At 33.5% G+C, this 13,648-nt stretch overlaps 1 protein-coding gene across 2 annotated transcripts in view; it reads left to right on the top strand.

The window, feature by feature from the left end:
* The window catches only part of LOC144978797 (F-box only protein 32-like), a 38,819-nt gene extending 27,252 nt beyond the window's left edge, over positions 1-11,567 (top strand). Inside the window, exons 9-10 of one of the 2 annotated variants that reach the window (XR_013646599.1) lie at positions 1-3,540; positions 3,890-11,567. The exon at positions 1-3,540 is cut by the window's left edge and continues 1,076 nt beyond it. The gene's annotated coding sequence lies outside the window, so the exon portion shown is untranslated. The other variant, XM_078925305.1, reaches the window with a different exon arrangement.
* Positions 11,568-13,648: the final 2,081 nt, after the last annotated feature.

Genomic DNA, 13,648 nt, shown 5'->3' on the forward strand with positions numbered 1-13,648 from the left:
ATTATGCCAATATTGTATTATGTCAGTGAAAAAAATAGATGAAAAGAATGAGTATAAAATTAAAATAATAAGAATTAAGGAATTAAGTTATTTGAAGTCTCGAAAAAGAAAATCACTAACTTTAATGAAGGCATTTATTATAATTCCAACTTTATGTGTTGGGCATAAAATTAAATTTTAAGTACAAGATACACTCAACATAATACTGTTTTGAGATAGCGGGTCACATTTATCAATAGAAATTTCCATGATATGAGTATATGTTTTCTTTTTTTTGTGACATTCACTGTCTCGTAAACCTTTTTCATATGCATAAGCATTCTTCATCGTGGCAAAAACATGGCAAAATCTCACTGAGTGTATTATGATTTTTTTTTTTTTGATGCAGACAGTTTGCTTGTACATAATATTATTTTCATGTGAATTCATTTGAGAAATGTATTAGCTTAGAATGCATAATTAAATCATTCAAATATTGATATCTAATATAAATATTTATTTGTAAGATGATCCCCTTGAATGATTAGATCATTTCCTGTCTGTGATTGTAAGCTCTAAGACTAATGTTAATGGTTAAAGAGAATGTACATTTTTTCAGTATTTGATTTAAGTATTAGAATCAAATAGCGGGTGGTTGGATGGGAGCATCACCCTTGAATCATATACCTATGATGTTCGCATGGGTGTACGATCCGATAGTGATGTCATTTCTTCTTCTCTTTACTAGCCTATCCTGCTTCTTTGGTTTGTGATTGTATTTTTGACAGGGGATATTTTTTTTTTCTGTAAATCTTCTGCCTGTTTGTTCTTGGTTATTTATAATTTAGCTTATGATATCTTTAGGTTATGATTTTGATTTACATTTGTACTATTTTTGTTAGATTGCTTGTTTTTTTGTTTCAGCGGTCTCTCATATAACCTCAATTGTGTTGGAAGAGACCTAAAGCAACAAACAAACAAACAAAAAAAGAATCAAATACATTCTAAATACTTCACAATTTAAGCCATATTCCCTTAACCATTATTTTCAATTACTAAAGTTGTACCTATGTAAATGCAAATGTACTATGAATGATGACTGTTGACCTTTGAACATCATTTGGACGATTTCTAGTCTCGTATTGACTTTAAAAACATATGGCTCACTATTGTGTTAATGTAACATTTCAAAATTGATTTCATTAATGTAACATTTCAAAATTGCTTTCATATATCAGGTGCGGAAAAAAAAACCCCAGAAATGTTTAGAAGCCTGCAACAGCTGAACCATAACAGATCAAGTCTGAAATTTCAAACCAATTACTTATTGTGAAATTTATGTACACAAATTTTCTGGAAAATATATTGAAAATACAATAGAACCTGTTATAGCCGAATTTCAAAGGAAACTGCCCGAATGGCCTAAATCACTTTTTTGGTGTGTTTTGACTGTTTTGTATATATATATGTGTGTGTGTGTGTGTTTTGTGCTACACACTGTTTGCCTGCAGCAAGGCCCATGTTATACCGAAAATGATATAGTATAGTATTACACTCTAGCACAGTTTCCTCGAACTCCTTGGGACATATGAATCCGTGCCTTGCCATAACAGGGCATTGAGGCTCAGCAGTATGGACTTTGCCATGTCCTGAAAGATACCTAGTTCAAATATCCATAGTGTTATGTGGCCTTCAGGGAAAAAAAACCAACTCTCCCTAGCTCAATATGCGATGCTGTCCTAGGCTGAAATCTGGATTATTCCAGTCTTCCCTTGGAATAGGCCCTAAGACAAATTTCCTTTAAAGGAAGAAAAAAAGGAAATTTATTGTTTATTTACTTTATTGATATGTTGAGGGAGATAACTTAATACATGACATGCTACAAGCTGTTGGATGTATGTGTGTAGAGGGCGAGTGGATTGCTATGTCACAACATTCATTTACTGTCGTAGCCAATCATTAGCTAATCTTGGCATATGGCATTGAACCTAGAATGAATGACGAAATGATAAGAATAAGCAGAGAAGTGTCGGTTATGCGAAACAGCGATGAAGTGTGTGAGTGGCTGTGTGTGTCTGCATGTATTTAGACACACCTACAGTGTAGATATACACAAGATAAACACATACGTAACCGACAATGTCACAGTAAATCGTCAGTGGTAAATATCACGGGGGGCATTAAAAAAACCAACACTCATTACATTTTTTTTTTACATTGGATGAGTGAAATTAGTTTAAGGAGACCGTGTTCGAGGTAAAAATTAGTTCGAGGAAGGAATGTAATGACAACAAAGAATAATAATGAAAAAATTCTGGACATTCAAATGAGTTCGAGGAAACAGTGTTGGAGTGTCAGTAGTTTTATAAACACAAACACACAAAATATTCACGAACTAGGCCTAGCCATAAGATATCGTTGACTAGGCATTCCATGAAGGAATATACATATTTCATCAAACAAGATGTCTGATGTCAACAGGAATTACTCCTGTTGTCCAAGTGAGCAAATTGGAGGTTAATAATCTTGCCCAAGGAAAAAAAACTGAATGTGCCTGAAGTGCCTCAATCCTGGGACCTTCCAGGTCACACTGCAATGCCTTAACCACTCAGCCACTTCTTTTCACTCTTGATGCGGATCCTGTTTTAAAAAATTTTTATAAATCAAATCATACATATTTTATTTTGACCTTTTTTCGTGGAAATTCACATACGGTAGGTTTGATAAAGAAGACTAAAATTACAAAACTTAATAAGTACTGCTTTTTCTGAAAACAATTTTGAATGCAAATTTGAGAAGTTTTGAACATTTTCAAAGTCACAGAACAAGCAATGAACTAAATAAAGGAGCCTACCTTAAATATTTGGGCTGTTAAGTTGAGTTCTTGTTTCTGTTGAATTTTACTTAAGCTGATGTTCAAAGTGGTCCCCTTTTTGACTCAAACAAATGTCCACGTATTTCACAAAATTGTCCAAAGTTTGCTGGCAAACATCAGTAGACATTTCCCGAATGACACGGCTAAGTTCAGTCTTTAGTTTCATGTTTTTAGGTGAGTTTTTTTACACTTTATTTTTCAAATACCCCCACAAAAAGAAGTCCATGGGACTTAAGTCTGTGTGTCTTTAAATTATATGATCACCAAAGTGATCCTGTAAGAAATTGAGGGATGCAGTAGCTGCTTGAGGCGTGGCCTCATCTTGTTGGAACCATTCTTTATCCATGTTTACTTTTTTATATTTCAAACATTGAATAAATTATTTGACAGTTCCTCTATAGTTCAAATGAGTTATTCTAGCTATGTGTCCATTGTCATCTTAAAAAAAAATAATGATGGAAGTGCTGTTCATAGCACACCATTCAGTAACTTAGGGGTAATGATCTCTGGCTCACTGAATCTGGTCTACTTTTGAACGTCGGTTGATGTTATTCAGATAAAAATGAGTCTCATTGGAAAACCATATGTGGTGTATCCAGTCAGGATCATTCTCCATTTTTCCTTTAAACCAAGAATCATTTCCATTCGCACTAACTTATCCCTCCGAAGAAGCTCATGTTTTACAGGCGGGTGGTTGGATGGGAGCATCACCCTTGAATCATATACCCATGATGTTCGCATGGGTGTACGATCCGATAGTGATGTCGTTTCTTCTTCTCTTTACTAGCCTATCCTGCTTCTTTGGTTTGTGATTGTATTTTTGACAGGGATATTTTTTTTCCTGTAAATCCTCTGCCTGTTTGTTCTTGGTTATTTATAATTTAGCTTATGATATCTTTAGGTTATGCTTTTGATTGACATTTGTACTATTTTTGTTAGATTGCTTGTTTTTTTGTTTCAGCGGTCTCTCATATAACCTCAATTGTGTTGGAAGAGACCTAAAGCAACAAACAAACAAAAAAAAATGTTTTACAGGTTCAACAATTGTTGTAAATTTGAAATCCTTTCTCAGTATTGTATGGACTGTATAACAACTCAATACTAGCTCCTGTGAATGTCGTCTGATCAATTTTTTGAGTTTGTTTTCAACATATTCACGGACAATTAACACGTCGTCCCTTGTTCTTGTTCACTTTCTGCCAGACCGGCACTTCTTCATTGGTGATATCCCATTGTACTTTTTGAATTTACTTACGATTTTTCGAATTGAACTTTCGCAAGGAATATCTCAGGGACCTAAACCATCGACAGTAGATAATTTTCTGATCACTGACCTGACAGACTTGGTTTTGAACCAGTACTGCAAAATCCTGACATGGCGGTTTTTTTTGCAAAAAAAAATAATCCTGAATTTGCAAGTAAAATCCCAAATTTTGCATGCTAAAAACAGCAAAATTTGCGAGAAATTTGCAAATAAAATTTGCAAAAATGGCGATTAATTTTACTAATTATTTCATGAAAGAGAAAGGTAATTGTTTGTTTTTAAGGGTTTCACGGCGCTTGTGAACAAATGTAAAGGTCATATCAGCACCAGTAAAAAGGAAGAAAATGAAATAGTAAAAAAGAAACATTGATTAATTGTCTTTCATGTTCTTCACGAGCTATCAAATTAAAAGAAAAAAATTCTGCCTTTTTTTTAAAAAATTGATTTTAAATTTGAAAATTGAAAATCTCGAAAATTTGTAAAAAATTGCAACGTGCGATGCAAAAAACCGCCATCAGAAAATCTTTGCATTGAACTTTGAGTTTATTTGACAAGGCCATTTCCTCAAACATTGCCTACAAAAGAGATTACTTTCATTTGTTGTTCAATGATGGTGCTGAATAACACTGTTCGGGTCTTTTCAAGAAAAAATGTAACTGAAATAGAATGGAATGCTTAACTGAACAAAGCTTTAGATAATTTCCAAATTTGATGCATTGTTTGCTCAAATTCATAAATAAGATATCTCAATTTATAATCGCACTCCAACCCTTTTCAAATGCTTTTGTTACATTCAATGAAAACCCTTGTTCCAATCTTTAACTTTTTCAAACAAATGAAATTAAGTTGATTTAATACGAGGTCGACTGATTTTTTGGGATGTTTTTTTTTTCTTGTATTTTTCTTTTTTGCTTTGTCTGGCACCTTTCATACACACTTGTTCAGTTCTTTATCTTACACAGGTGCCTGCTCCTTAATCTCTTAAATAAATGAAGCAAAAAAAGAACTAGCGTATCTAGTTTGTTGAACAAACACTAGAGTGTTGAGATTTTAAAGCTCCAAAATGAATTACATTGACAACTGCTTTTCAAATAAAAGTAACCACAAAATGGAGGACAGAATCCAATGGGTTTTTTTTCATTTTAAATTCATATGTCTATTTGGTGAACTAGAATCAGACCTAGATTATTAGGAGGCGCGTTGATGTGCAATACAAATTGCAAGTTTGAAATTTTGATATTGTGATTTTTAAATGACTTTGGTATAATTGGCACAATTCTTTAACCAATTGAGGATTTTTAATCAAACCTAGCAAATATTATCTTCAGATCATGTTCCTGTTGCTTGCACATTTTAAAATGTTTCTGATTTCTTTATATATTGAAATAGCATCTTACTTTTTTCCATTTTTTCTCTATCGCAACCAATATAAAAAGAAAAGAATACTCAAGTCTGCATGACATCATATTTTATTTTACATTATGTAATCAATATATTTGTTACCATTAATTGGAAGCCACAGAAATCAGAATAAACTTCTGCTCTGTGAGCCCTTTTTACGTCATTAATTGATGATAGTAATGCTTATGATGATAAACTCTAAAAAGTTGCAGACAGACTCAAAATAAATATTGGATTATCAGTTTTAATTTTTCATTGTTTTTATCGCCATTGATCTGTCTTACTGCCATCACACACTTTTCCTGTATCAATATTCTCATCTTTATTATTGATCTATTTCCGTGTAAATAGTCTGTATTGTAGGCACATTGTTGATATCACATATTGTTTTGCATTGATATTCAAACTTTTACTTATACAACGCTTCAAGAAACATATTTACATCGTGTATTAATATTATTGTGATTTTGTATAGTTAACGCAATGCTATTTTAAAAATGTGATTCAATTTGTCCCTTTTGACCCATTGATTTAAGCATATCAGTTATGTGATCCTCTTTGTTACAGTTTTATAAAATTAAAAAGATAAATCATTTTTAATGTTTTAATTGCAGTTCCTGCATATTGAAGGGTTTGATTTATTTATTTAGTTTAATTGTTTTCTCTTTTTTTTTTTGTGAAGTCAGATTTATCGTCTTATATAAGAATAGAAAAAATGAAAGATTTCCACCCTCTGATATAGTATAAGGACGGTAAAGCCAAACTGCCTTTAGTAGAATTTACTCCTGAATTCCATTATCTAATTTTTCAGTTTGAAAAGATTATTGATTATTGAACATAAGTTAACACAAGAAAATCTGAAGTCGTTTGGCACTATAAAATGGTACTTCATTAGCTAACTTTCCTTTTAAAAGTTGAAAGTAATGCAAATGTAGCTGCTTGAAGCTCGAAAACTAAATAACAAAAATAAAATGGAAAAAGAATTTCTATTTAATTTAAAAACACGGATGATAATGATATTAACGTTTTGGGCTCCCCCTTTGTCAACAAAATACGATGAATGAGAGGATGCTGTTAATGAGGCAAATAAACAATGTCATCCTCTGGTCTTTCATCTGTCTATAGGGTTGTTGACAAAGGGGAAACTGGGTGGGGTTCCCGACATCCCATAGTAGGCATGGAGGTACTTGTTGTGTTTTATATCCCCCTGTATTTGTTTTCCACTTGCTTTCTGTCTTTGTCTTGGAATGAGATTACTTAAGTTTTGTACTGACCCTGGCCGGTGTCCTTGGCTGGGAGGGAAACAGTTGAATGTATGGTTATAGTTTTGGGAGATGATACTTTTTCCTTGTAAATCATCTCTCTGTTCTATACTGCTATTTTTATTTTTTATTTTTAACATGTGATTTGTAAACATTTGAGTGTATTCGTTTTAGCGGGATCTTGTGCTGGTGTCTGGGTGAGACTTTTAGGTGATCTCAAACTAAGTACTCTGATAGTGTGCTCTTGGAATTTACATTTGTTCCCTATTTTTAACATTCTCCGTTGTCTTACTTTTTCCTCAAGTCCTTTTCATTGTACATCTAGAATGTTTTTTACTATCCAATTTTCTTCCTTTTTACTGGCGCTGATATAAACTAAATTTGATGCAAGTGCCATAAAACCCTTAAAAACAAAAACAAACAAATGGGAAACCCAAAACTTCAACCTCATCGGTATTCGTAAATTGAAGCAGATTTCTATTCCATTGTTGTTATATAAAAGTAAATTAGCATCTCATTTATTTACAGTAAAAACAATCTTATCTTGCTTCAGTTACACAATTGTCTATTAGTCTGGAGTTGGCATCCCTCATGACATACAAAAGAATTCACTTTGGTTTAAAATAGTAGCTAATATACTGTTTATGCACCTTCACTGGGAAAGTCTGAGAAGAATGTTTCCAGTCTATTTCCAAGTATCTGTAGCAGCAATCTCAGCTGAAGTAGGCTACTTTGAAAATATTGACATGTCGCTCGCGCACCAAAGATATCATTGTCCGCACTTTCTGTTCAATTTGGTAGAAGTAGGAATAGACATTGTGGTTCATTTCCATATTCGTGCGTGTGATCAGCAATCAGCGATTCTGATAGCGGGTCAGTAGTGCAGTATCTTATTACTGAGGCCTGCTCTGTTGTGTATGGAGTGTTCACTAGCTGGTCAACCGCTGTGGCATTGGCTCTCACCATGAATGCTTGTGCAATGTGAAGCAATAAATTAGGTTTTTACTTCACTTTGCCTCGCATAAGCAAAATGCCCACATCAACTGGTTCAGAGGAGATTGGATATCATTGGTCCACCTATCAAGAATTTTCATTATATACAATTATGAGATTTCATTTGTTGGAAAGCAAACATTGGACCATAAATTTTACCTTTTACAGTCGATTTGAAATTGGCAATTATCACCAAATTGATGTCACTGTACAGGGTTTTCACGAAAATGTATGTAGTTTGGTGAGCGAGTTTTTAAAAATTAATAGTAGAGTATATATAGAGAAAAATCGGAAATTGTACTTCATGTCGTCGCTATAGAGAGGATGTCGCTATAACAGATGGCATTATAAGTGGGCTGCACTGTAATTGATTGGTTCAAAAGACTACTGGGCTATGCTGTATTATAAAAAAATGTTAAATTTGTTTTTGTTCACTTAAGTTACTTGACCATCATTTCATACTATATCAAATCTCTTAATAAGCATCATTCATTTTTTAATATTAAAAGGCTATCTGTTGGCCAATACTTTTTTGATCGATAGAAAGAGAACATAGTCTAGAAAAATTATGGGGTTGCCCACTTGTCTTGATTCCGCTCAATTTACACACACCTCGTGTTGGTTCATTTGTGTAAAGTAGGTACCTGATTCAAGAACACAACATCTACACTGTGCAACCATTGCTACTATCTTTCTTATTATCATTATCAATGGCCTAATTAATAAGAGCACACACTAAACACGTATGAAAAATACTTCTAAGGGGGGCCTAGACTCAAATCTCCCAGCTGGCACTTTGAATAAAATTTGCAGAACGGAATCATGACCTAGATCAAGTTCATCCCTTTAGAATAAGGGGTTTACTCTCTGGATTTCATATGGAAAATGGAACAAATACATATGTTCAATTTTCAATTATGACGAACCCGAGAGAGTTAAATATTGACTTGTAAAACTGATTTTCAGGAGGGAGGAGGGTCTTTGAGCACACACTGCGCTGACTCTTCCAAGTTTTGTGCAACAATTTTATTTAGGGTATCCAAGTATCAGATTTTCAATGCATGCTAATCGTTTATATTACATCTGGCTCCACCAAACTGTTTTTGGGTAATAAAGTAACTTTGAACCTAATTGTTATTCAGAATAGACATCACATAATTTAGAAATCTCGGTAAATTTAATAAAAATATCTAATTGCTAGTTCCAAGATGAAAGTGTTTATTTGAATTATATTGAGTCAATGCATTAAAAAAATATTTTACACAAATCAAAATATATTCATACTGTTGTTAGTCATTCAATATGTTGGTGTGCTTTTATTTTATATATTCAATTTCATCATGTTTTTGTAAAACTCGCCCAATTTCATTCCATTTTATGAATAATATCAATGCATCATTCTGAAAACACCCCTTCTTGCCAATCCTTCTTCATTCATTTTGTTAAGAATACAATCAAGATAATCTAACAATGTTATACACTTCAAATAAATGTAATTCATTAAGTTCAATTCAAATAGAAATACTACTGACTAAAAATGAATACATAAAATCATTTACAGTGCACTCACTGGGTGGGGATCCTGACCTCCCATAGCGGGCAGGGAGGTACATACTGTGTCTTCTATCCCCTTGTATCTGTTTTCCAACATGCTTTCTGTCTTTGTCTCGGAATGAGATTACTTGATTTTGTCCTGGCACTGGCCGGAGTCCTAGCTGGGAGGGAAACAGTCAGATGCATAGTTATTGTTTTGGGAGATTATATTTTTTTCCTTGTAAATCATCTCTCTGTTGTGTATTATTATTTTTATTTTGAATGTATAATGTAAGCATCTGAGTGTGTTCCTCTTTGTTGGATGTTGTGCTTGTGTCTGGATAAGACTTGTAGGTGATTTCAAACTAAGTACATTGGTGGTATGCTCTTGGAATCTACATCTGATCCCTTTTTGTTATCAGTATAATATCAGTTCCCCTTTGTCTTACTTTTTCCTGGGTGCTTTAATTGTAATTCTAGAACTTTGACTATCCCATTTTCTTCCTTTTTACTGGCGCTGATATAACCTAAATGTGTTGCAAGCGCCGTAAAACCCTTAAAAACAAAACAAAAACAAACAGTACACTCTGGATACGTCGACGTTGCTTAAGTCAATTTTACCCAAGTCGGTAATTTTTCTTGGTCCCTCCCTCTTCTTCTATATAACATTAGTCTTAGTAAGAAAGAAAAAAAAAACCACTCCACATAAGTCGATGTCGCTTAAGTCGATGTTCTTATCACTCATGACCACAATAGAATCACAAATAAACATATATTTCCATTGGTTAAAAAAGCTATCAGTATCAGTAAGAACATTGGTTAATAATATCTGCGATATATATATATATATATATATATATATATATATAACATTCTGCATCGCTGTCATTAATGATTCGGACATACATACATAATTTTAAGGGTTTTTTTTTTTTACAATTCCACAGGGCCAGTGTAATGTTTAATTCAAGTGCAATGTTTATGTTTTTTTAATGGTCTGTATGATTATATTTTTCCGAAGTCCGTATTTTTAATAGCTTTTCTGTGATGGCAAACAATAAATTATTTTACTGAAATGCAAAGGAGGAATATATGGATTGATGATTATTGACGTATCAATAAAAATAGAAAGAACTTGTATAAATCTGTCATCTGCATTTTTTGCCAAATTGGGACCTAAAATTTGCCAAAAAATTTTGCCGAGGAGAACTAAGCGTTTCAGTAAAAATTAACACGCGATACAGAAAAAATATATATAAAAGACAATTTATTACATTTAAGGAGGCTACATTTAAAGGATCATTATCCGTAGAGAGAAGCTTCCCTTGGTTTGGGCCTAGGCAAAGCTGCAACATTTCTCAAGTTTCGCACTTTTTTTTTCGTTATTTTGTTTTTGCTTCTTTTTTTTTCCAAAATTTGCCAAGCGATTTGCCAATTTTCCCAAAATTTGCCACGATTTGCCAATTTTGGGAAATTTGCCAAAATTTGCGGATCGCCCTGATATTTGCGGTCGCAAAAAATGCACATGACAGACAAATGTAGAGACAATATTTATTTGGTTATAATAAGTATCATTGTTAGTTGTAGATTATTTTGCTGTTTCATTGGTGGAGATTTTATGGCATTGCATATTTAGATGGTTTCAGATGTACTACAAGTCAAGGAAAATATATTGGTCTTTTATCTTGGGTGAATATGGCCCCTTTGTCTTGAAAGATTTTACTCGCTTTTTACCCTTCAATCTTCCATTTTAAAGGTGCTGAAATGGCTTTGTAGTGTGGCAAACAGTGTAACCCCCAGCAATACCGAGTAAGTGAAGTAAACGATCAGATGGATTTTTTTTTTCAGGGACATGAATTTCTTTTTCTTGTAACCGTGTGAGTGTATCCTCTGACGAAATCCTAGAATGTGTTTAGTATTTTAGGTGATGAATTGCTCTTAGGATAGAACTTCCAGAAAAAAATGTAAAAAAAGAAGATAATGATAATAATAATAATAATAATAATAATATAATAATAATAATAACAACAACAACAACAACAACAACAACAACAACAATAACAATAATAATAATAATAATAATAACGCTCACCGGAGCAGAATTTGTCTTCTTATTTTAAAGTCTTCCATTGAAACAGGTGTTTGTTTTTCTCTCCATAAATAGAACATTGCAAAAGCGTATATCATGTTGGTTTTGATGTTATAAATGTTTTAATGATTTATTTAGTCGTAATAAAATTAATTATGTTTAATAACCGTTTTTTTTAAATATGGCGTTACTTATTTGTTAGACAATGTGTGCATAAGTGTTTGAATGCGTGTGATTACCTTTGAAGTCATTGGCTCTGTTGACTGGAGTTTAGAGACTTGATTTACTGGGTGGAGTTCCCGACCTCCCATGGTGGTCGGAGAGGTACTTGCTGTCTTTTCTATCCCCCTGTACGCCAGGGTCTTTGGCTGGGAGGGAAACAATCGAATGTATTGTTATAGTTTTGGGAGATGATATTTTTTCTCCTTGTAAATCATCTCTCTCTCTCTCTCTCTCTCTCTCTCTCTCTCTCTCTCTCTCTCTCTCTCTCTCTCTCTCTCTCTCTCTCTCTCTCTTATATACTGTTATTTCTTATTTTAAACATATTATTTTTAAACACTTGAGTGTATTCCTCTTCGTGGGATCTTGTCATTGTGTCTGGGTGAGACTTATAGGTGATCTCAAACTATTACACTGATAGTGTGCTTTTGGAATCTACATGTGTTTTCTTTTCTTTTCTTTTCTTTTCTTTTTTTTTTTTGGACAGCACTGTCTGATATGAATAGCTACCATCTTTTTAGTGTGGGATTAGATCTGGAAGAAATATCAATAATTTAGCGTATATGCCCATGACACTGTGCCGCTATCCGAGGATGAAGTAAGGAATTAACAAGTCGGGTCAAAAAGAACTCGGAAAATGAAAATGAAAATCCATGCATCTCAAAAAGATGAAAGTGATGGTCATGACGAGAAACTATTTTAAGTAAAGGCTGTTATGCAAGTTGATGGAAAAAGCTTAGGCCAAGTTGAATCATACAATATTAGGACAGCGTGTAGTTACAAATGACTCCAGTGATCTCGAGGTCCGAACCAGAATAGAAATAGCCAGAAAACGTTTTGGAGATTAAAGATACATCTTTTCTTCAAATAACATGCTAATGTCAGCAATAATTAGAATTCTGAAGTGCTATGCACTTTCTGCACTCTTCTACGGCTCAGAAATATGGACGCTAAATAAAGACCTGGAAAGACGAATATCCACATTTATTGTAATGTGGAGTTTTCGAGACATGGGTAGAATTAGGGTATTTATCTTTGTCGAGATAACAAATAACTGATACTGATAACAACAAATAACAGCTGATAACACAAAAATACTTTGATTCCAGCCTCAAAATCAATATTCATGTGGTCAACTATGCCCCCAACTTTACGTGCATAAATCCCGAGCCGGTGTGTATTTTGTTGAGATAATAATAATAATAATAATAATAATAATAATAATAATAATAATAATAATAATAATAATATATACTTTATTCATTAAAAAAATGGAAATTCGTTTACAGACTTGGCATGCTTAAAAATGTATAAACACAAAGTTGAGAATCTATGGCGACAATGTGTATATATATATATATATATATATATATATATATATATATATATATATATATATATATATATATACACACACACACACATATATATATATCTCTCTCTCTCTTATATACTGTTATTTCTTATTTTAAACACTGGCGTACAGGGGGATAGAAAAGACAGCAAGTACCTCTCCGACCACCATGGGAGGTCGGGAACTCCACCCAGTAAATCAAGTGAAGAAACCCTAAAACTGGGTGAAGAACTCACATCAATGATAGCCGATGAAAGATCAGAAAGATGGAAGGAATTAATAACCTCCACCAATATGACCCTAAACAGCAAAAAGGCCTGGACTACAATTTCAAAACTGAATAATGACAAAAATACCCAGACAAGAGTGGCTGCAGTAACACCTGACCAAGTAGCACATCAGCTTCTACTGAATGGGAAACCAGCCAAGAAAGCACGAGGCCAACTAAAATCCCTGAAACGTGAAATGGACAAAGCCCTCAAGGATAGTGAAGATCATCTTGACTCTTTTACCCTGGAGGAGCTACTAGAGGCCTTGTCCCATCTGAAGGCAGGAAAAGCATCTGGACTGGATGGAATCACAACTGAGATGATTCAACACTTTGGCCCGAGAACGCTATCCTGGCTATTGGACCTCTTCAATGTATGCGCAAGGACAAACAGGCTGCCAAGTGCATGGA

Source organism: Berghia stephanieae, chromosome 1 (assembly GCF_034508935.2).
Source record: "Berghia stephanieae isolate SIO BIC M18660-M18661 chromosome 1, UCSD_Bste_1.3, whole genome shotgun sequence".
Classification (NCBI taxonomy): Eukaryota; Metazoa; Mollusca; class Gastropoda; order Nudibranchia; family Aeolidiidae; genus Berghia; species Berghia stephanieae.